Here is a 24,124-nt window from a genome sequence, read left to right as displayed (position 1 = left end):
AAGGGGCATGGAGATGATTTCAAGAGAGGAACTCAAATTTTATGCAGCAACATCTATTTCTCAGTGTAACTTCCTAGACAATTATTAAGGTATAAGAAATTTGACATTGTAATCTTCCCTGATGTACTCCTAGTCTCTCAGACACTGTCATAATAGGTTCTATTATGACATGGAAATATGTCAGTGCACTCACATTTGATAAGCACATGGTCAGTTGACTTAAAATACAGTTGCTATGCAAAGTGAAGATTTACTTTTTCAAGTAGTGAGCCTTGTCTCAAATTTAGCCACAAATATTGATACAATCTTTACAAAAATAACTGTCTCCCCTAACTTCAAAAGGACAAGCCAACCATTTAATTAAAAAAAAAAAAATTATTGCAACACCTACTCAGCGTTCCACTCTTATCTGGTTCTGACTAAGGCAATGATGACATTAATTTTGGTTTGACTGATAGATAGGACAGTGCTGCCATTAAGCCTGTCTTAAAACACACATGCGTTCAGCAATGTTGCTTTGGAATATTTTTCAGTGCAGTATCAACACAAAACTGAGCTCCTCACTCATGAAATCATATTTGTGAGATTCTGTACCCTGAGGGCCAGACCAACTGGGTAATAACTGACAAAGTTAATGGGGGCAAGGAGCCTTCTGCTTTCTAGCATGACTATTCTCAGGAACACAGCTGCAATCTCCGTGCTCTCCACAAAGAATAAGTCAACCCAAGGAAGAAAGATAAGTGATAGGACTGCAGCACCTCTTTGAGGTTTGTTTTTTCCTGCCCTGTTTCAGGAGATTATTGTCACAGGAAATGGAGCAGTCTCTGCAGTCAGAAAGATATGGAGACACCATTATGACTGGCTTGCAATGGGAAGAACTCCTGATATACAGAGGTCAACCATAGCCGGACCCATCTAACCTCCTCATTTTTGTAATAGTCCTAAACAGAAGGGCATGTCAGTCACTGATACCATCCCCTCTCTCTCACAATAAAAAAATGAAGTAAACATGAGAAAGAAATAATCCTTGGCATGCTTGCAATATATTTTGAAAGGTCCTATAAGGTTAAGAATATTATCTGGAAAGCCAGCTGTGCTCTCTACTCCTCCCTGTTCTCGATAAGTCCCTTACTCAGAGGGAGGATAGGTTGAACCTCATTGCACTGACGTTTTGAACTTTATCTGCCAGTTTTTATCTCTTCTGCCATGCAAATATGTACATGAGAACCCTAATTTCTGCACGTTAGCAGCAAAAAGTTTAAGAAAACACGTCTTTAATTCAGCTGTTCTCTACAAGCAGAAGACTTGAATGCTAATGAATGAGTAGAGTCCAGAATATCAGAGAAGAATATCAATAGAGAACACACACCTTCCTTCAACAGAATTAAAGACCTTCTTGCTGCTACTGCACCTTTCTCAGTGTACACAGTGCATCATGTGTTCTGTATTAATACTACACATCCAGTAACAGATTGCTGCTCTTATTACTGCTGCTGTGTCTAGCAACCCAAGTAATGAGTGAGGTTGTATCATAGTAGGCACTTCATACAGACGGAATTGTCTGCCTCAGAAAACTTACACTGTGTGACAACCAAACAGGTTAATGAAGGCAAGAGGGTAAACAATATACAAGGAATTGAAGACCCGTTTGAAAGGCTGGATGAAGCTGGCTCTCCTTGCAAGGTCATGACCCTGCTGGAAAGATCTCCTCTCCCCTGCTTCAACCTACACTTTGTGACTAAACAGTGAATTCAGGCAGGGGCCCATCATTTCCAAAGGGCATCTGAATCTCACAGTGAAAAAGAACTCAAATCTATCAGTTTGCCAGGCACGATGTCCTGGCCTCTTTCCTCACAGCCACAGGCTGTTAGTAAGCCAACATACTCATCAGTGATGGGTAGTTTCTGATTGTGGCGTTCAGCTTTGGCTACTAAGAGAAAATAGAAGCTTTCATGTTTGCGTATACCCCTCTCACTTGTACCTGATATGTCTGACTTTTCTTTCTTATCAGCCAAATGATACAATTAATAGGATAATTGATTTTTTCTTTTAATAATGAATGTAAGTAAAATAAACATATGGTTACTTAATGTTGTTAAGTATTTAGGACCATTATCCCCTTTGCTTACTTGACACAGCAGCACAGTTTGATACTCTTATAGACATGAAAAAATCTAGATTCACAGAAAAATAGAAATGTTGTTCAGAACACATACACTGGGATCAGTGAAACTTGCAGCTGAATGGGAAATGTAATGTGTAGTTTCTAGTGCATATCATGAGGCATAACATTATGTTAAGGACTGTAACAGTCCATTACAGTCAGTGCATGACAGAACTTTTAATGTTATGCTTTAAGCAAGAAAGCCACAATTTCCAAAGCTTTTCAAATGTTCCACAGCTTAAAACTACCTTAGCTACCAGAAATACATCTTATGAAATAACAGTGAAAGAAGGCATTTTCTGTTTCACAATTGCATTGACAAAGCCACTAGCCTGACTGATGAAAGTGTTACCATTATTAGAAATAATACTCTACATAACATCATATGGACTAAAAAATACTCAACCACATGTTAAAAACAAAAGCCTCATTATGCTGACAAGTCTACAATCAAAATGCGTAAGTGGGATGAGTTCAGTATTTCACTACTGAAAGAAATGATGGTGTGTATGGGGAGGGATTTGGCATTACAAAGCTTTTAAAGAGCATAATGTATTTAGTAGAAGTGAATCTTTCTGCTGATATTGTGTTTCTTTTAGAGATCGGCAAATATTTAGACTGTCTATTATTTGGAGCAAGGATATCCTCTTAACCAGATACCTTAATATTTATAAACAAAACTGTTAAGAAAATGTAATTTCTGTGGGAAATATTGGTGCTCCAATGTCAATATTAAAAACTTCACTGTTAAAAGGGGAGTCAGATACAGGTTTTTGATTGCAGCTTATTGTAAAGGTTTGGTTGCATAAACTGAATGCAGCTTTTCTTACTGATATCGCTGTTTTTACAATCTAATGCAGTCCCACCTCTATAAAAATATACATTTTTTTATTCTCATGAATTTTACTGACATGAAAGAATTAATATTTTAGTCTGTATGTTTGCAGTCAGCTCTTAGTCACCCTGTTATCTTTGCAGTCGTCTCTTAGTTACAGTATCAGGCTTTATTCTGTTAGTTAACAAATATTTTTAGCAAGTTTAGAGGCACAGTGGAAGTGATAGGAATCATCAACTTAATGAAACTCAGGTTTAATAATTAAATCCTAGTAACTAGAGGGAACGGTATGCTTTTCAAAAATTCCTTCAAGGCCTGTGGTTATGTAACTGCTGTGTGGTTTAAATCCATTACAAATTCTCTGAAGTTGGCTATTCAGTTTTTACTCTATATTGCACATCTTGTGCACCGTGAAGCACATGTGTATGTACTACCCTTACACTAATGGTAACACTGAATACTGATGTTCGATGGGGCTTCCACATGTTTCTGACTCACACTGTAACAAGTTACTGCTGCCTTATGCTGAAACCTTTGCTCTGGCATGCTTCACTTAATGGCAAACTGCCTGGGTACAGGCAGCTGTGAGATGGTACTTCTTTACATTTCAAGTCAAGTAGCACTTATCTGTGCACAAAGGGAAGCGCTGGTAGAGGAAAAAGAAAGAAGGAGTCATCTGTTAATTCTACAAGCTTTTTCTATAACCAAATAAATTACCCTGTATGAATGAGTTCATAGCTCTGAGCACATGAGGTGCTACATTAAATAACTACATATTATCCATTCTGCTGATCAATAACACTGAACAGTGGGTGGTCTATTATGTGGTTTATTCCTTTCTTTGGCCAGGTCAGTTAGTTTGGCAAGCATTTGAATTATATTTAATTAAAGCAAATTTAACAACAACAGATTTTCCTCATAGATTTTACCATTAGCAGAAGTCTTCCATTTACTAAGAAAAGGTTCGTGTCTAGGAAAAAGCCAATATTTTTTAACTTACCTTCCTCCCTGAGGAGAGCCCTCATATAGAAATTCAAGCTATGTTGCTCAGCAGGCTCGAGTTCATGACTTCTTGAATGTTGTGTAATTACAGAGGTTCACTAATACCCTCAGCTGCATTATTATAGTTGCCATGTTAGGCAGTTTTCATTTGCTGACCCTGGTGTAGAAGATTGGAGCTTAAGAACAGGGTTGTAACAAAGCATATGTTATGTATAATGGATAAATGTAGATATGCCCTTCCTCCTGCACTCTGCTGTACATGAGAATCCATTTCAAAATAACAAAAGCTCCACTCTTACTCAGAGGCAAGCTCAGCGAAAAAATATATAAAAAGTATTCTAAATTTGCAAGCCTTGCTCATATCAGTGCAAGAATTAAGTAGAAAAGCAAGTGTTTTTGAAAATGCAGGAGAAAGTAAAATTACAGAGGCATTTAAGATATTGGATTTAATTATTCTGTTAGAAGGAATGACCTGCTTTGAACCTCGAGATGGAATGCGTGCATGTATGCACGTGTGTATATGCTACATCTAGTCTGGGCTATAGAGCTATAAAGCATATTTAACATCTTATTTCACAAACTTTACATTTTTTGCAAGACTTTTGCTCATTTGTTTCTTCTTTATGGGTTAAGTTACCTCTGTGCCACTGCACATCTATGATAACGCAGTCCACTGGGGCTAGTCTGTATAATTTTATCATACCGAGGCCAAAAAAGACTATCCTGCCCTAACACACAAACATTTTATTTATAGGCCAGTAGGACAGAAGCCTTCTCCTTATCTTTTATAACACTCCACATAACGTGATATCAAGTAGTGGACAAAATGAAGTTAATTTCACCTCCACCGATAACGTGGTATGACTGCTTAAATATAAAAGCAGAGCAGACATGAACAGTGGGATGCTGTAAGAGGAAAATAAACTGCCCTGATAACATCTCTGAAGCAGCTGTCTCTTGAGACAGAATAAGTTATCACTTTGGTTACTGCTCTTTCATCAGGAAGGAATGTGTAGTACAAATGACCTGAAACATGGAGGGTGTCATAGGCCCTTACAAAAATCTAGTGTCCTTATAGTGAGGCAAAGAAAAAGTATCAGGGTCATACTTTCCACATTTCTAAGTGGCTTTTATTGACTTCATCTAAGCAGCAAATGTAGCTGAATCAAATAACCAGAAATTAATTTTGATTTTACACGGTGCTATCCTAACCTACCAGTTATACTACCAAAATATATAGGCTTATTTCCACTCTCATGGAGCACCGAGAGCTGCAAACAGCTGGTGCCAGAAAGAAGGTGCTTTGGCTTGTAGTGCTCCTCACCCCTGCCTTGCAGAGAAAACTCAGGATTATTCCCATATTGCCTCAAAACTGGGCATCTGCTAAGAAGAGGATGTCAAGAGGATACACTTATATCTGTTCTAATCCTTGCTGAAGCAAAATAAAGTCCTATTGACCTGATTTTTGATTCAGACCCTCCTTCAGAGAGCCCATAATAAAAGTCTGAGGCTGTTTAGTTGTTTTTGACAGCTGAACCACTCTGGTGCTTCTTGTGTAGCACGTGAAAAGGAGTGGCCTGAGACTCCCAGATGTACCACCTTATAATTCCTATTTTTGGCCCAGAGGCAACAGTTTAATCTTTCAATAGTGGAGATCTCACACAGGTTGTGCTCTCCTGTGCTAGACATGGGATTATATCCTAGAAATAAAAAAACCCCAACAACACAGAAGCAAGCAAAAATATAATTTAAGAACTGACACATTCATTCTTGCTGTGTTTCAACATGAAATAGTTTTTGGTTTGGATAAGGCATCCATGTCAGAGTGTTATCTAAATCATGTCCTTGCCTGCTTAAATGAAAGAAAAAAATAATTAATCCTTTTTAAAAGGTTTTTGACCCTGTTTTTTTAGAAGATGGTATTAATGTTGCCTGAATCAATGTTCATCTCCATGCATAGCCACACTTTACAAACATTCAGCACTGATACTTCTAGAAGCTTTAACAGCCTGTCTCAGGACTTCAAAGATGACAGATAAAAGGAAAGTTTTCAAGGCTGTTTACTATTTTGCAGGAATAAATTCTTTTATGCCATGCATTTTTTGTTTATCAAAAACATACTTGACATTGCCACAGAAAAAGTCATGACTGAGAACTATATTTTTGCACTCAGGTTTACTGGATATTCAGAGTTTGTAAGTCATCACTGTGAATTCAGCAGCAGATTTTCTCTCCAACCACTTTGCATCACTAATATTTTACTGGGGACCTTTCTGAAAGTCCTCAGGCTCAGAGATAGCATCACATTCCTGGAGAATCCTTTTCCTGTAGCCTCAGATTATAAAATCACCTGGGACTATGGGGTCGTACAGTGGTTGTGCAGTTCACAGCGTACCAGCAGCAGCAACTGCTCCTGTTGTGTAAAAAATGTATTGCAGCAAACTAAAAATGCCAGTCACTGGTGTACGTGATTAGCACCAATTCACATGAAAACGGAGAGAACAGATAAAGGACCCAGACGACACCCTGGAAGAAACAAGCATGCATAGGAAGGAGGGAAATTGTCTTTCATATATCTCCCAATAATGGTGTGTACTCCGTGGAATAAAATATCCTGGGAAGTGACGAAATCACAGTTTGATGTTGCTGCTGGAGCAAACAAGTTACTCTGAGAAATGTGTGTTTCTCATTCAGAGTTTAAAAGTTTATCTTTCAAATGGATTAATCTTTTAAATAATGAACAGACTGAGCTTTTATACAACACTACAATATCTTAATTTGCACATTTTCTGCCTTTACATTATCAAAAATGTTATCCATTTTTGCTTGTATTTGTTTTCAACACTAAAAAAATAGTTATTTCTTTTCAGATGACATTACAGAAAACAACGAGGGAAAAAAGATAAGGGACCAAGAGACGATTTTCTGCACAGCAAAGGAGCTGCTGTTTCTGCACCTAAAATGTCACCCTAAATTCTCTTCAAGCCATTCATTAGCAGATCGGAGCAGTGCACCCAATAGATCCATTAATTGTTCCCTGGCTGGAACAGGCAGAGTTGAAATATACATAGATAGTGTGATGAGTCTGGTGCTGCGTTACCAGACTGAGACAGTTTTCCTACAGGATTTCAGACTGGACCAGTATGTTCTTCTGTCACACGCTCCAGACCAAGTCCTGCAGCAACTCTTGTTTGTGAGGTGTTAAGAATTGCAGTGCATAGTCCAAAAAATCAGTTAAATATAAGCACAGATATAACTACTGTGAGGTGAGTACAGCTCAGCAAGGCAAAGTCTTAAAAGCAAGCCTAGACAGCATGTGATTTCCAGGCCCTCAAGCCTAGGACAAGAGCACGGTCCTTAGGATGAACGTCCTTGCAGAAAGCTGGATGCTCTGGTGTCCCAGGCAGTTATGGCTATACATGAGCTTAAAGTCAGTCTGGACAACAGCAGTTTGCATTCCCTGAATACATCAAGACAAAGTTCAATGCAATTATAAACTAGGCCTGCAGTCCCAGCAATTCAACAGTGTAGCACATACAACATAAAGCACCACAACTTCATAATCATGTGTAACAAAGTACAGTATTTGATTTTTAACAGATTAGCAGCTCCTACTGCTTGTTCTCCACTTTCTGTTGGAGTCTCATATGATCCAATTGGCTTTTGCAATAGCAACAACAGTTAGAGCCTGAACTCCAGGGATCTGTGTTAATAAGACAGGATTATTATCTTTATGGACCTCGGTCAAAAGCTGAGGATTACAACTTCAGATATAAACAGCATGCACAGATGAACCGTTCAAAAGTAAAATTTCTGTTGGTAATTGCTTTTAGCAATGAAAAAAAAGGAGAAGATTATGTGACATACATGCCATCCTGTCTGCAACTAGAATGATTCTCTCAGCCATTACCAGCTAAAGTTGTATAGATGCTTCATTAAAAATTTAGAAAAAGCAATGTAAATATTTTGTATATGAAACCACAGCTAATATTACAGAGTTTAACTGTTATTGCACAGTTCACTGCTCAGGGTAATCATCTAGACTTTCTCCTCTTGGGTGAGCACTCCAAGTAGGGGCCCCAGCCCCCCCCACTCAATACAGACATGCTCTAAGGCAGAGCAGGCAGGACACGAGTGACCCCTTTCCCTTTACCATGCTACCAGTAATAAGCTCTTTGAAGTCACTTAACTAAATTATGTATCCTCTTGTGTACAGGAAAAGAAAGGGAACTGATGCCTGGTTCAGAAGCATCAAATCCAGTTGGAAGCCATGGGAGTTCAGGGGTCGGGCTCTGGGAAGAGTTTTGAAGAGCATCCTTTGAGGTGTAAAAAGGTATTTAGCCAGAATTATATGTCTATGGAATGAAAGGGGGTTCAGAAAGATCCTGTACAGCTCTCTACAGGCTTAAACTCATCAGCTTTAATCTTTTGGCCTGCATGCTCCTCGCACTGTCAGCTCTCTTCACTGACCTCTGCAAGGGCAAATAACGCATGTTCTGCTGACATGCAACACCCTGCTAGGGCCAGGGGTTTAGGGTTTCTTTCTGGATCTTGTCCTGTGTGATTTGTCTTTGGTAATGCAGATAAAGCAGGAAACTATCCAGAAATACAGCAGCTAGTGATTTGGGGATTCTCCATTCTGAGTCCTGAAAATTAGTAATCAGTGATCACAAGGTGAGCATTTATCATTAAGAATTGCTTTTGAAAACTTGGCTCACTGTTTTTTCTTCCCTTTATGACTCATGCTCAGTCCTGCTTTCCTTTGTTAATATTAAAAAAAAGAAAACCACATATCACCATTAAAAAATCTGAAATGGTCATAAAGAACGTTCTTTTTATAGCTTCACACTGTTAATATACATTGTAGCAGATAAATTATAAGCATTCACTTGCCAGCATGCTCCAAACTAAGTAAACAAAAAATGTCCCTTGTCTTGGCGTTTATTTCTTTATTTATTTGCTGACGAAAATCAGTTGTGCTCACATTAAGACAAGACAGAGACGTGAGTTTCTCTGATGCTCTCTGACCAGAAGGACAGTGAACGTCTGTCTGAACATAGAGCTCTGTGTCTGGGCAGTGCAATGGGTCAGAAGAAGGCAGAAAGTAGCTATTCTAAAAATATGCATTTATGTGTTCTTATTAAAAACCACAAAAAATATGGCCTTTTCTACCAGCATTGGAAAAATACATGGGAAAGAACTAAGTTCTCCCTTGGTTCTTGTTAGATGCCGTTAGTGGTTGCTGCACTTACACAGAAAGGTTTCCTCTCTGTATAAGAAGTTGGGTGTGGAAAGCAGCGATAAAGCCTGAGGTTGTTCTTTCTGAGTGCTGTTGCAAATAGCTCAGTGGAGCTCACAAATGTTCCTTTAAACTATTTCAGCTTTGAAGAATCAGCAGGAGAATCTTAAAATCAGAAAACAAAGTATTTACAGCTACTTGACCAGATTTTTTTGAATGAGGGATTGGAAGCATATGACCACATGGAATTTTAAATTGCATTAAAAATGTTTTCTGTAACTGTCCTTCCTGTCATTTTTTCAGACCTCAAGTACTGTTCCAGAAAAATAGTCCTGCACAATGCATAACAATGCATCACAGGACCCTGTTCCCATAGATCTGAAATTTCTTAGTTTAATCTTCACCTAAACAAATATTCCCTTAAATAAAATAGAATAATATTGTCAGTGGCATGTGCTGAGTGTTTTCAGTCACTTGGAAGAGTAAATAGAGCCTCCCTGCTTGTTCCTGCTTCCTTTGACTCCTGCTTCCTTTCCCATGTGCTTTATTTCTCTAACAGTTTGACCCATGCCTGGGCCTTGCAGGTTCCATCTTCTTTTCTTAGCTCTAATAGCATCATGGCACTGTGCAGCTAATGAGCCACTGTAATGAGCTCTGCTATCTTTATTGGGAAACCATGGCTGAAGCTTTTCGAATTTATGGGAAATGATTCCATGTGGGTGTCAGAGAGGCACTGGACCCTCTCCACACAACACACTGTTTCTCTTATCTTGACCTTTCTGCCTCTTCTTTTATGCCCTACATTGTTGTTTTTTTTTTCTGAACTACTGGATTGTTGTGTAGTTTTACTGTTTGCTACAGAACATGCATGTCTTGAGATCTGTTTTTTTAACTGATGTACTCTGAGGAAAGAAATGCTTATTTCAGTCAAGACGTGAGCTAGACTAAAAGTAAAATGTTCCTTTTCGTGCACATAGCTCAAGCCCCTAAATCCAGACTTCATTACTGAGAGCAGCTTTTCAAGAGGAAATCAATTAAAAATATGGTAGGTCAGAAAATTCTTCTAAGCTTGACTGCTGCTTAGATGATGTGTAAATTAGGAATGTAAAAAAAGAAACAAACACCTAGAATGGGGATGACCTAAAAGGCTGAAATGGCAATAAAGCCCACCAAGTTGATCAGAAAGTGTGAGGTTACAGCCCTCCAGATACAGAATGAATACCTGGTCCTGCTGAATTGCAGGATTCACAGCAAAGGTTGAATTTATCTAGCCTAATTATGTCAAGAATAAGAAGAAATTGCTGCGGACAGAGATATCTAGCCTTGACAGAAACCTGGAGAGACTTGTATTTGATCAGAAAATCTCTATTTGAAACTGGAGCTATGTTTCTTTCTCTTTAGGCATGGGACACTGACTCACATTTATAGAGTAACCAGAGTCAGCGTGAGATGTTAACAACGGATAGTTAATATGAGATTGTGAAATCTTCTTTATAGCCCCTATCTGTCTGTAACTTCCTGATCAGTGTCTGTCTAAGCAAAATCCATGGCAAAAGAAAGTGCTACACAAAAGTTTGTAACTACCTTTGGATTGAACATTGTCAGCAGAAAAGCAAAGAAGAAAGGTATTTCTTTTGAAAATTGTAATTGGCCAGAAGCAACACCTACAAACGTGATTACTTGTTCATTTGTTGTCATGTCAGCTAATTATTGGTGCAACTAAGATCAGGATGAGAAAAGAGGTGCTCAGTTTTGCAATAATAACATGCTCCTAAGACAATTTCACAGACCGGTTTTGGATAAAGAAGGAAGGGACCCCATGGTGTGCTTATTTTAAGGTCTCAGTGAATGAGAAACAGGTGCTTGTCCCTCTTAACAAATCACTTCTAGTTTTGGTGGTTTGTGAGGAGCTAGTGAAGAGCAATTTAAGACATACTTGATGATGGCATAGCTCTTGTTTAATAATATACAGGCACTTGTTTAGAGGCTGAGGATAACAGAAATGTTTAACTAAGCACATGAAACTAAGTAATGGTTCTGAAACCAAATGCAAGCATGAATCCATTTTGGCACATTCCTGGATAACCACCCGTGTCTGCACACATCTATTATTAACCATTGCAGTTTCTTAAAAGGTACAGTTATTGATCTCAATTCACAACACTGAAAAGAAGCAAATGCATTAAGTGGAATAAATGCTGGCAGGGAGACATCAACTCTGAACATCTTGCCTGTCTTGTCTTAGTGGAGAAAGACATCATAATCTGATCTCACCATGAAGTGCCCAAATAGCCAAACAGCTTCTGAAACACCCAGCAAATTCTTTTGATTTCACTGTACATCAATTTAGGAACCTTAAAAAAAAGTCTTTAAAGCTATGGCAAAGCTAATTCAGTTCATCAGTCGTCACTGAGAAATATGATGGTCAGTGAACATCAGCAGCAAAGCAGAAGTGAAGGCCTCTGCATTAGGGGGAGGAAGCAAAAGCCCCCTCTGAGAGCTGATACCATCAGTTAGGTAGAGGAGTCACTTCCTGAGTGGAAGCTGAAATCAGATATAATTCTAACAATATCCACCAGGAAATCACAAAAATCTGCAGGATTTTTTAGTTTCCCAGAAGACATAGATGTTCCTCTAAATCTCAAAAGTTAATGAACATGATATTTTTTTTTCAGCAAGTTCAACAAGGAGTATGACAAAGATCCTTTTGTCCTTGCCTCCAAACTCATTCATGTTCCTTTATAAGTTGCTACCTGATGAGCCATTTGTATAACTGCGTCCCAAGTTATTTCCTCTGCTGTCTCTGCACCAACAATGTCTAATTGGACTTTGCTTCCTATGATTCTTATCTGGTACTGTATTTAAATGTCAACATCCAGTCCAAAAAGCAAAATGAAACAAAAACAACCTATGTTACCTAATATTTTTATGAATTGTTATAATGTCAATAGTTGTGAATATAAACCTGGCTGTGATGGCTCCCTTTGTGAGACATTATATTCTCTGTTGTTCACTAGATCAAAATTTTGGTCATTAGTATAGTTAGGGCTCTTCCTACTTATTCAGCTTTTCCACCCTTTTCCTCCCTCCCACCTAGACTGCCAACTACTCTTTCTCTTGATCCTTGCTACTGCCTCTTTATCTACTTACATGCCAACCACAAAATACTGTGCTACTAAAGAAATAATTTGGAGATGTGGAATGAATGACATATCACTTCAAGCATCTTGAAGTTTCCACTGTACTCAGAATGATCACCGTCTTACAAGATCAGGTAGAAAATGTCAGCAACCAATGCCTGGTGTTTGTACCACCTCTATTGTTTCACATAATCCTAATTTGTCTAATATCTAAATGAATTTCTTGTCCATTTCATGCAATGCTGTTATATCAGGAAACTGTTGGTACAATCATTATAGCTCCTCCCAGTCCTGTGCATGATTTTTGCTCACGTGAGCCAGTGTAGAAGTAATACGACAATGTGCTCCGGTGAAGCAATATACATAATGGTAGCTATGGTCCCACACCAAGATATTATTTCTATTTACTTATTCGTTGATAAGTGAACAGTAAATATGGGAGGGGAGACACTTACTTAGGAGGCTTACTTATGGTAATGAGTCACACTATAAATCAGTACAGTTAAACAGTGCTTTCCACCATGTAAATAATTGTCAGTATTCATTGTAGGGCAAAGGCATACTAAGGATCATATCAGCAATCTGCACACCAACTTGAGAGCTGCACTTAACTTGCACAGTAGGGACAAAGGTGCAGGAATGTCTGCCTCAAGAGGGTGATGCTGAAGTGGATAAGATACTGAATTTAGCCATGTAAGTTAACCAGTTGGTCTCTTTAAACATTCACTGCAAGCAATGGAGAGATTCCTCTGGAAGGTGATGCAAGGGATGTAAATTAACTTTCTGATGTAGGTCCCATTTAGAAGAGCTCCTAGCTCTTCATTGGCTCTTCAGGGTGTCTATTTGGCTAGTTTACCTTGCCAAAGTGGCGGGTATTAATATGTCCCCTCACCTCAGCTGCCTTCACCCTTCTCTCCATTATGTCAGTAGCTGTCATTGACAGTATTCAAGCTTCAGGCATCATCTACAATGACATTAAAGAGCCCAAAGTGCTGACTGCACTGTGTTTCCCTATAAAGCTTTGTTTGCCCTGTGAGCTTCCTTTTAGCTGTTGACAGAGGTGTTTTTCAAATAATTTCCAAGTCAAAAGATAGATCTTTTCCAAGACCACAAGGTACAGAAACTCTTCTGAGGTTTGGGCTGAATTTCTGTTTTCTAATATCAGCCTTCTTCTGGAACAATATGATACATAGTTTTTCACAGAAACGTTGGTACTTCCTGAATAAATTTTTATTTCCTTTAATAAAAATTGTTTATTTATTGTCATAAAACTTAATTCTTCTCATCACACCTCACTGATGGTGTATGCAGTACTCACAGAGTTCACTGATCCATAAGTGACCATAGGTGTAATGACCCCAGTTGCCTGCACATCAGTGTGCTCAAACACACAAAGACAGGATTTGCATCCAAATGGGTGCTTGGAAGAATACTTTATACGCCATAATGAAGCTATATTGTTGTGTAACCACTGTTAATGTGTTTTTGTAATTGGTTTTGAAACTGTATTTGAACATTTCAGAATCAATTAGGTGGAAGAATTCAAAACTTTTAAAAAGGTGCAATTCACATCTGATGTCTAATTTAAGGTCTCCAAAGACAAGGTGAAGCACTTGTCAGACCCTTCTAACAGATCTTTGCACAAGGCATTGCTTTTTAGGTTTTGGACAGACTTATATATTGGGTTTTTTACATTTATATTTAATATAAGTCTGAGGTTATAATGTCATTAGATCATCTCTTTTTTGGTTTAAATTTGAAATTGTGAAAGTATTATGAAGTTGGCTTTTCCTGGGTTGAGTAAGGTAATATTTCTGAATGTCAGTTCTGAAACTACCCTCTGAACACCTTTCTACATGGTAATTATCCTGTTATTAAAAATTTTTGCAAGCCTTCAGTTCTGGCAGTAGAAATACCAACCACATAGGCATACACTACTTCTATGCATCTGGGTTTCTCCTTTGCATTCTGTAGAGCTGCTTTTGTAGCTAAAGTTGCACCTGTGCATAATATGGATGAGGGTAAATGTCAGTGGATGATAGACACGTTCTACATTTGAAAGCTAAAAACTTGACCTGTAGAGAGTTTCTTACCTGTTATCCTCTGTATATCTATCAAATGTCTAATGAGCAGAAATGGAAATTTCCTACAGAAAGGGTCTTCCTTCTGCTTCATGAAAGCAAGAATTCAAAACAGAGTTAAATCCTTAATCTGTTAAATTCAATGCAGCTTGACTGCAACAATAATTTCCAGTGAAAAGTGACTCAGCTCTATCCTCCCATCATTTTCACTGGAAGTTGCACTATGAAATTCATCAAAATGGGTTTAAGAAAACTGTTTTTAGATTTGTGCTACCCTACCTATGCTCAACAGTGAAATTTATTTCTACATAAAATTTGTTGTGTGTTTTGAAAGTTTACTGTTACCTATTTCTACTTTTATTACAAAAGTCATCACAAGATTTATCAGATCATCACCAGTTTTCACAGAAATATTAGGAAACTTCACAACTGGCTTGTGACACTACTGGAGATCGCACAGAGATTAAGGAAAGCAGCGATTACATTTGACTTCAGTCCAGTAAAGCAGGTAAACAAAAACTGTCATTATCATCAACAGAGTTGTAGATATTGCTAAAGAAAGCAAGATTTACACACAGACATAGATCATAGTCCAAGAACTTATTCATTTATACTGGACATAAGGATTGCATGAGTATTTCTAACATTTCTAAATTTGGATGTTACCATATAAATGACTTACGTTTCAGCAGTCTAAGGGAGTGAAGTATACTAATATGAGTGATAAGACTGACTGGAGGCTGTGAGGCTAAGTACAAGCTAAGTATAATCTGTTCTTTTTAAAGGTAATTCACTGTCTCCAATATGAGCATGGACTGTTGGTACCCAGAGTTACGTTGCTTCCAGCAACAGCCTGAGCTACGTCCATAGACGTTATGTGTATGTGTGTGTGTGTATGCTTGTATTTTTATCACAAACATTGGGCTATGTTAATTCATCCAGATTTAAGGAAAAAGCATTATATTGTTTGATGGGGTCTAAAATGAAATTAATTTAGATGCTGGAACAATACTTAGAGGATTCTTTTCTATGGGCTTGCTTAATGAACAGCTGTTTTCTTCCTATTAAGAGAAGGGCAGATCCCCTTTTTACATTTTACAAAGGAAATTTAAGACTAATCAGAGTAATCAACCTAGTATCTTTTGGAATTTTCTGCATCCCTACAAGTTTGCAAGTCATGTTCCCAAACATATTCTCTCTTTCCTTTCCTTGCCACTGGTTTCAAAGTGAAAGCTGATTGAATTCTTATTGCTCACTTTGCAAACAGAAAGATACACAAAAGAATAAGTTGAGCAAATCATATTAACAGAATGGTCTTGCATAAAATGAGAATATCTTACTCTCAGAGTCATATTACAGTCAGACTGGTGAGTTAAAATTATAAAAGAAGTAATAGTTTAATGCCTGTAGAGCTGAACTAACATTTCCTTTCATTTGAACACCTCAGCCAAGTCCTTGTGAAAAGCAAAGGTCACTACTTTTTGAGCTGACTAAATAGGCTTTAAGGCTTGCAACTCCTTTGTATTAAATTGTTCTTTAGAAATAATGTTATTTTTACTAAATCACCTTCAATAATTATGAAAGACTAATAAACTTGTTTTTTTTTTTTTTTTTTTTAATTGCCCCAATACAGCTGATTGGAATAGGTGTTGCTGTGCCAAGTTTTTTTCTTTTTTTTCATGTATTTATACTACATTTTCTTTCTTTCATTTTGTCACTCAACTCCTGCTGATCGTTTGATTAGAAAGATTCCTGTGTGTTCATTGTAAAAGGACTATGCCAAACAGAGAGAATTACCTTGAGAAAAGCAAGGAAAGCAACACCATCTTCCTCAAGAGTGAAGACCTTTCTGGCAGGTCATGTTTAAGGCAAGTAGAAGCTGAGCTCAGTGTAGTGCCCACTGAGTAAAAGGTCTGCAGATAGTGTTATGCCATTATAAAATCTAATGGTCCCTTCCTGTTTTAAAAAGCTACACAACCTTGTAATGCTCCTTCTGTTGGTACAAGTATTTCAATATCAGCCACATAATCTCCTTGGATATTTTAAATAGCAAATGTGATAATTTACATTAATACTGTTGAGACTAAAGTTAAATAGATTTGTTTTCAAATATAACAGGTTCCATTTGGACAGGTTGGAATGGAGCAGAATGGGGACTTTGGAGACAGGGGACCTCAGGAGGCCCTATTCAAGCTTCAGGAAGAGAGGAACTGCACAGTGCTCACATTATGTGACCATATGTTCTAAGGCATACCACTCAGTGTTTAATGAGAAAAATTGTAGTTCCTCAGTTTCCCTGTAAAATGCCATTTGCTGCCCCTGTAGACTATGAGCCTGAGCAATGTGATTGGCTCCATCTCCTTGGCAGGTTTACAATCTCTTTTGGAGCTAGAGACAGTCCTGAGGAAATACTGAGAAGGCAAGTGCTGAATGGAAAATAGCTGCAAATCTGTCTTTTACAGGACCTTGCTAGAGGATGGAAATTTTTAGAGAGATCATTTTATTTCTCTGGGCTCAGCAGTAACAGCCCATCCCCTCACTACTACCGAAAAAAGTGAGAAGTTATCAAAACTTCAGTTTGACTATAATAGCAAACAGGTTTGATCTGATCTGCACTCTGACTCTAAAGTGATGCTGTCCTTGGGCCCTCAAATACGTGATTAATTTTGAGAAGTGTACTTAAAGATACACTAATATTGCTTTTTAAAAAAACTTTCTCTATTTGTTTCCCAGGGAAGAGAAAGCTCAGGTGTCTCCACAGGAAAGTGGTAGTCCTTAGCAGCCCTCGACAAATAAAACTAAACTGGAAGGGGGCAGGAAGAATACTCCCTGTTTCACATAATTTTCTATTTTCTTCTCTTCTTTCCTTTCTATTGTTCTGCCTGATTTTGGCTGTTCTCTGTAATGGCATTTCCTTAAGGTCAATCTATTGTTATTTAGGAGTGTGATAGAGATATCAGACTGAGTCATGCAATATTTGCCAACTCCACACCTTTCAGCATTCTGCTGCTGAGAGTGGAGGTGAAATAGCTGTTTGTGATTACTATTGCTTCTTAAATATAAGCTGTTTTTTAAAAGAAAATTAGTAAGAAAAGAAGTTCAAAAAATAAAATTACATTTAATGTATTTTCTTAGGGTTTTCATAAGTCTGCAATGAAACTGAAGCTGTCCAGGGCCAGCAACATTCACAAATAATGCCTTAGTAATAAGTGCATGTAAGTCTAACAGAGAGAAGAAGAAGGAATTCAACAAAGAAGCATACTTTAAATCCATTGAGGATGCAGAATAAGAACCAATAAGAAGTCTGCCTCAAAATTCTGACAGATTAATGCAAATCTGTTTTTCATTTCACAAATAGAATTTTACACTGATCACATGCAAAAATCCCCTTAACTGGAGATTAAAACGTCAACATAAAGCCTACTGTGTGTGAAACATATCTAATGTGAGCCATTATGTAAGACACTATCCTTAATTTTCTTTACAGCAATCTTGTACTTCAAATAACGTTGCATTTGCTTTTAACAATTTCTAACAACTACATAAAACATCTGTATTGCAGCCCAAACATTCAAAAGGGGCATCCTGAGATGGTTGCACATGTGATGAGGTACTTGTAAATTCTAAATTTCTCCACTTGATTGTCATTAAGAAACTATTAGAAACAAAATATGGGATACTTCTGATATGGGACAATGCTGCAGAGCTGCTACTGAATGAACTAAAGCTCTGGCTAGATACATAGGCATGTGTTTACTTTTGCTACCTTAGCGCTACAAAGCAAATTTTGATAACTAAATCTAAACAGAATGTTATACTTGGTTTTTTTCTTCCTTTCAGTTTTGCCCTTGTGGTCATTGTTCAACATATTCCCCCCTCCTTGACCTATTCAAGGTGCCAGGGATGCAGCTTTCAGGGCTATCCACCACTTGATATTTTAGGTGAGGTCTGTCAGCATTCAGAGTGCTTCTTAGTCTCCCCTTTGTTGGGGAGTGGAGCAGCAGGAATAACTACATAAAAAGTAATTGTTTTCGAACTGAATGAATTCTGGTATCATGAGAGGTAAAACATTCACCCAATGCTTCAGTCTGCAGCTCTGTCATCTTGAGACTTCAGTAAATCTGAGACAAATTCTTACAAAAGATGTAGGTTCAGACTACCTGCATCACTATTTCTATAAAAATAATTACTATAATAACTAAGGATTGCCCAAAAGGTCATGCTGACCCATCTTGAGTGACTTACTACACAACGTAGCTGTAGATTTCACACAATAATTCCCCCCTTGAGCAAAATAACTTGAAATTGAACTGTAGCTTCCAACTGAAATACATCATGACTTTCAGAAAAAAATATACAGGCTTCTTCAGCTGACAGAAAATTCATGATGAGCCTTGGGAGTGTCTCCCAGGCGTTAACTAATTTTATCAACTGTGGTGCATTTCCAGTTTTGCCATTTATTAACTTTATTAGTGTAGGCCACTGAATTTTGCCATGTTGGGTGAAACAATGATCAAGGATTTTCTTCTCTAAACATGAAGTATGGAACTCACCCTTTTCCAATCTTTGTTCTCTAAAAGTTGGACTTCTAACTTAAATAAATTGTATAGCCTCCTATTCTATCTTGTAAAAAGACATACACAGTTTATTTGATCAGTCTTAGACACTTAAACTAGGACTGGATAAAGAGAAAGAGGCTGTTGCAAGTCCCCCTCCATTAACTATAGAGAAAACATGGGCAGCTGATTTGGAGGCCACCTTTTAGACCACTAAAATTAGATAGGGTGAATGGCCAAAGTGGTCATGAGTCAGAGTCAACTCTTTCTCTTTGAAAATATGTACCATGTGAATTTCCTTATTCTCTCAGTATGTGCCTATTTCCTAAATCATAACTAGTTCTTGCAGGTTTTCTCTGAACTGTGTTTTGCCCTTGAAGCCCACTGTGAAAAGCAACTTCTCAAGCAACTGCAGTTTTTTTTTCCTATGGGGAGAGCTCTCCTCTCCACTAAAAACCTCATTTCTTTTCCTGAAACTTTCAAGGGTATACTTTTTTATGAGACAGCTACTCTTCTGACATATTTGGTTGCAACTGGCCATCGCGTTAGTAGCCTGTGGTTAGGCACACAAGTGTACAAATATGCACATCCACATGCACATGCATTCCCCTCACCCTGCCCCTGCACATACAAGTCATGTAAGCTTGATTTCTCCATCTGGCACTTTTAAATGAAGATTACAAATAAATAGTGAGGTGTAAAAATAAGCACATGCTCTTGCTTTCATTGAAAAACATGAAATGACTGACTGGTAATGGAAAAGCTCTATATTTTCCAGAGTCTGAAAGCTGATTCATTAGTCATGCTGATTTAGACAAAAGTGTACAGTGAGGTGCCTTCTACAGTTCCCTCTGATTTATTTCCTTTCATATTAATTGCTTCAGTGACTTCTGTCTACCATACGTGTCTCATTGCTGTTGATGACTCCTGTAGACTACAGGATTTTGCTCTCGATGACACTAAGTTTATATGAAGTTATCTTGAAGAAACCTATTCTGATAACAGAGTGGAAACTTTGCCCTAAACCAGTGAAGGTTAGGAAGAATAATTCTGCTCTTCTGGGTAGAACACTCTTTCCACAACAGGAAATTAAATTCAGTGTTTGGCCTTCCATGTATAGCTCAAAAACAGCTTTGTGCAATACCTTAAGTTAGATTTTACCAGCTAAGCAATACTTGGATGGAGGACTTCTCAGGATGTGGTGGGGTTGACCACAGTGACATCTTGCTTCAGTCAGCACTGAAGTATGAGCATTTACTTACTGAATATACTATGATGATCTGGAAGCTTTGAGGATGTTAAAAATCCCATTGTTCTTTATATAAGAATAATCTTTTAAAACACAGTGATGGAATTTTACCTTGGGAAATTAAACTTCCTATAGTATTGCTGCCTGATGAAAGAATCTTCAATGTCCATCCTAAACTATTGTATGTTGTTGGATATTAATAAAATGTTTCCAGGTTCCTTCTCTGTCAGCAGCTACGTTTCAGTGGTCATGTATTATACCTGTGAGGGTAAGTAAAACATTTGGGAAGTCTTTTGTGTTACTTGCTAGGATTTTGTTGTTGTAGCAACATTGATTTGTAGCAGCTGTGAAGTTTCTGGGGTTTGTTTAACAAAAGAACACACAGACATAAGAATGGAAAGACTTGATGAGAGAAGTAAAATAAAACTAGCACTTGTACAATGATTGGAGACCAAATACTTTACTTTTTCAATTTTTTTCAGATTTTTTTCTCTTTTCTGTGTTCTATTAAATGATTCTATTCTGTTAGCTTCATATAAGTTATATGAAAAGGTTGGTTATCTATATACAACTACACATTCATTCACTTGCTCCTCCCCCCATATGAATATACATGTTACTCTAATATGGGTATGTAATGGAGCTATGCCTGTTTGTGCCGTATGAAATTCTAACACAGTATCTGCACTCTTTTAAGATACTATGATCTTATAAAACAGAAAAGGGTATGAGATATCTATAGTAGAGTAAATAATGTAGACAAACTGCTGTGAATTTTCATTATAATTCTGAAGTGGGTTTTTTTTCCAATTGCCACCACTTTCTTGTGTTTTTCCAACAGTTGTGTTCTACTAAGAAAAAAAAGCTATAGAAGATGAATTTCATGGTTTCATGCCAGGAAGATTCACATTGGAGTAGATGTATTAACATTCAATACTGTACTCTGCAAGATATTCCAGTGACTGCATTAGGAATATTCATGATATGAGATGTAAACTACGATGGTTGTCAAAATAGATCCCTAATTTGGCATGCTCAAATAAATAAGGAGAATGAATTGTAAAGACCTTGCTTTTTACAAACATTCAAAAAGAAATGTAATGAAGAACAAGTTTGTTCAGACCCAGTTTTTAGATCTGCATTCACATCAATAAGTCCTTGTCAGGAAAAGTAAATGTTTCACAGACTGGATCAAACACTGGTTAAACACTGGTTAACAAGTTCTTTGAGAATCAATCTGTATTTATGCAGATTCTGGCTGTTAATACATTGTGGATTATCTCTATTTTTAACTCCTCTACATTTCTCTGTGGGTTTATCATTGAGTATTCCAAAAGCAGAGTGGTAAAATGCTCTAGTTGAAAAACAAAACAGACTGGAAAAAGAAAAAATGCAATAGATCTGGAAAGCTCATTTGAAATGTATGAGGGATTTGAATCTGAATATCTGAATTTGCCAGTCCACAAAGGAAGAAAGTAGGAGGCTGCAAGTGAAGAAGTTTCCTGTGGCTCTTCCTTTGTAACAAGCCACAAAGGAAGGATCTCTGTACCCAAGCAGGCTTTGTAAAGCTGTTCAGTTTGTGCCTACACGCAGACTGCTGTCAGGATGGTGCTGCAGCTCGGTGAAGCTTTCCCGGCATTAGCTTGCCTTGCTCTTACATCAGTTTGCACGTTCACAGCATAAGGACCTGACCTGCAGCTTCAAGAAAGCAGAAAGGTTTTGTTACACTGCATGTTTGAATAAATTGTAAGATCTTTCCTCACAGGATGCAGAGTTTGACAGTCTCTTTCAGTATTTGCTATCAGAGGTAACTATATATAATGCATCCAAGACAGTTTTGCATAAACCATGGGTTCTCCATTTCCATAATGTGGATCACATCCAAACAGTGGGACTCCTTTTTAATCTCAAATGCCACAGTCTGTTTTACGGGCAAATAACAGTCCTACAACAGCATTTTTTCACAAGGAGTTTTGGTATCTTTTCACAATAATAAGCTAAAAACCAGGCAATAATACCTAGAACAAGGCAATCCAACAGTTTCCTACAGAACACAGAAATGCTGACTACTGTGTGAATTGTTCATGGTCTGTGAACCATGAATCATTGCATTCTTCATAAAAATAAACCTTGGAAACCTACATATCTGAATACAATTTGTATGTGCAAACAAGAACTGTATGTAGGATGAGAAGGCAAAAGGGTACAGAAGAGCTTTCAGAAAGAATGAGTTCAGGGAAGTTTTGTGACTCAGAGAGTGGGATGCTGTTTTACTCAAGAGCATGTGTATCCTTCTATGACAGTCATAGACCAGGGAGAGCACTGTTTTTTGCAAGACACAGAAGTAGATCTTTAGCCATTTGGGTGCTAAGAGCTGTCTTGACATAGAAAACTAGGAAAATAAACCCACTTATTAGAACTGGGGAAGCAACTTTAGGGAGGAGCTAGGGAACTGGAAAGGGCAGGTTTGAAGAGGAAGATTAATTCCCTGGAACAGTCAGGCTTGAGCTAGATGCTGAAATAAATAAATATGAAAACAATAGTTTGCAGCTAAAAATCCCTACTCTGTTTCTTTGGTGCCACTCCACTAAAAAAGCATAGAAACCTATCCAAGAAGATAAGTTGCTTTTGTCATGTCTTAGTGGTAAAGTTTAAAAAACAGACAATGCTGGCTCTTACAGGGTCCACATAAGGAGCAGGGATGGAAGGACCTGTGCCAGCACAATGCCTCTTTTTGGCTGTAAAATGGTAACTATGAATGGTTCCTCAGGTTGGTTTAACTGCTAAAAGATAAACTGACCTAGGTGAAATGAAATCAATATAGTTCATGACTGAGGACATTTTTTTATTTTTTTTTTTTGGTAGGAAATGAAGAAATAAGCAGCATACTTCTGAATCTGGAACAAATCCAAGTTCAGTGAGTCACCTACCTGGAAGGCTGGTGACATTCATGCTTTACACAGTGTATTAATTCAAAGGAAACCACTAGCAGCCTGAAGCCAGAATAGGTGCTTTTAACTTAAGTAAATTAATTCATTAAATTAGCAAATGACGAGGCCACAACAATAGAGCTGAGAGGAAATGAAGACATGATTATGAGGGCCAGCACAGTGTTGGCTAAGATAAAGCACGACACAGATGGCTTTTCAGAGATGACAGGCTGAAGGATTGCTGATATGGAAGATATATTCAACAAATAAGAACTGAATTTAACAGTAAAGTCATATTGTTTTTCCATGGCCTTGAACTTTCTTTTCTTAAGCAATCAAAATTTGGCAGAGATTCTTAATAGCACTCATAGATACCTGTTATGTTTCTTAATGCTTCTACCAAAAGAATGCTTCCACTACGTCTATTAAAATGTTTATAGCTTTGCACTTTTGCATAATTTTATCTGTCCCATAAGAAAAATTTCTAGTCTACCAAATGTTGTCACAGTTAGTGACAGCAACTCTGATTAGAATCCATTAGTTACTGAGGTTAATGAAGAGTACCTGCAAATCAAGAAGTATCACTGGGATTTTTATTATTTTTTTAAAAGTTCTGTAAGGACAGCTGAACTCTTCTGTTAAAGGAGCAATGCAGATGAAAACTAAGCATTACAGGAAAATTGGCAGTATTGGAGATTTTAAAGTACTGCATTTGAATTGTTGGTTTGCTGAAGGAGTTTACATCTCATTTCACCTTGTTTTTATGGAAGACTTCAAAACAAGTTTTCAACATGCTGAGCTGTAAGATCAGCCTTGTATCACATGATGTGGGGATAGACAACCACGAGCTTGAAAAAGGGAAGTGTAGAGCTGCTGTATAATTAACCATTTCCTCTTTTATATTTTGTGCATACATCTGAATAATGAT

The 24,124-nt window shown here is 37.6% G+C and overlaps 2 long non-coding RNA genes across 3 annotated transcripts in view; one reads left to right on the top strand and one right to left on the bottom strand.

Moving 5' to 3' along the window:
- Window positions 1–4,758, bottom strand: part of LOC141919921 (uncharacterized) — a 47,860-nt gene extending 43,102 nt beyond the window's left edge. Inside the window, exons 1-2 of one of the 2 annotated variants that reach the window (XR_012622171.1) lie at window positions 4,639–4,742; window positions 4,000–4,158 (exon numbers count right to left, since the gene is read on the bottom strand). This is a non-coding gene — a long non-coding RNA (uncharacterized LOC141919921). Of the gene's footprint in view, window positions 1–3,999 lie in introns of both variants that reach the window. The other variant, XR_012622170.1, reaches the window with a different exon arrangement.
- Window positions 505–22,327, top strand: LOC141919926 (uncharacterized). Its single transcript, XR_012622172.1, has 5 exons — window positions 505–2,623; window positions 6,872–7,267; window positions 8,218–8,334; window positions 14,831–14,969; window positions 21,108–22,327. It is a non-coding gene; the product is annotated as an uncharacterized LOC141919926 (long non-coding RNA).
- Window positions 22,328–24,124: the final 1,797 nt, after the last annotated feature.

This window comes from Strix aluco, chromosome 1 (assembly GCF_031877795.1).
Source record: "Strix aluco isolate bStrAlu1 chromosome 1, bStrAlu1.hap1, whole genome shotgun sequence".
Taxonomy (NCBI): Eukaryota; Metazoa; Chordata; class Aves; order Strigiformes; family Strigidae; genus Strix; species Strix aluco.
This window is presented reverse-complemented; position numbering and strand designations above follow the sequence as displayed.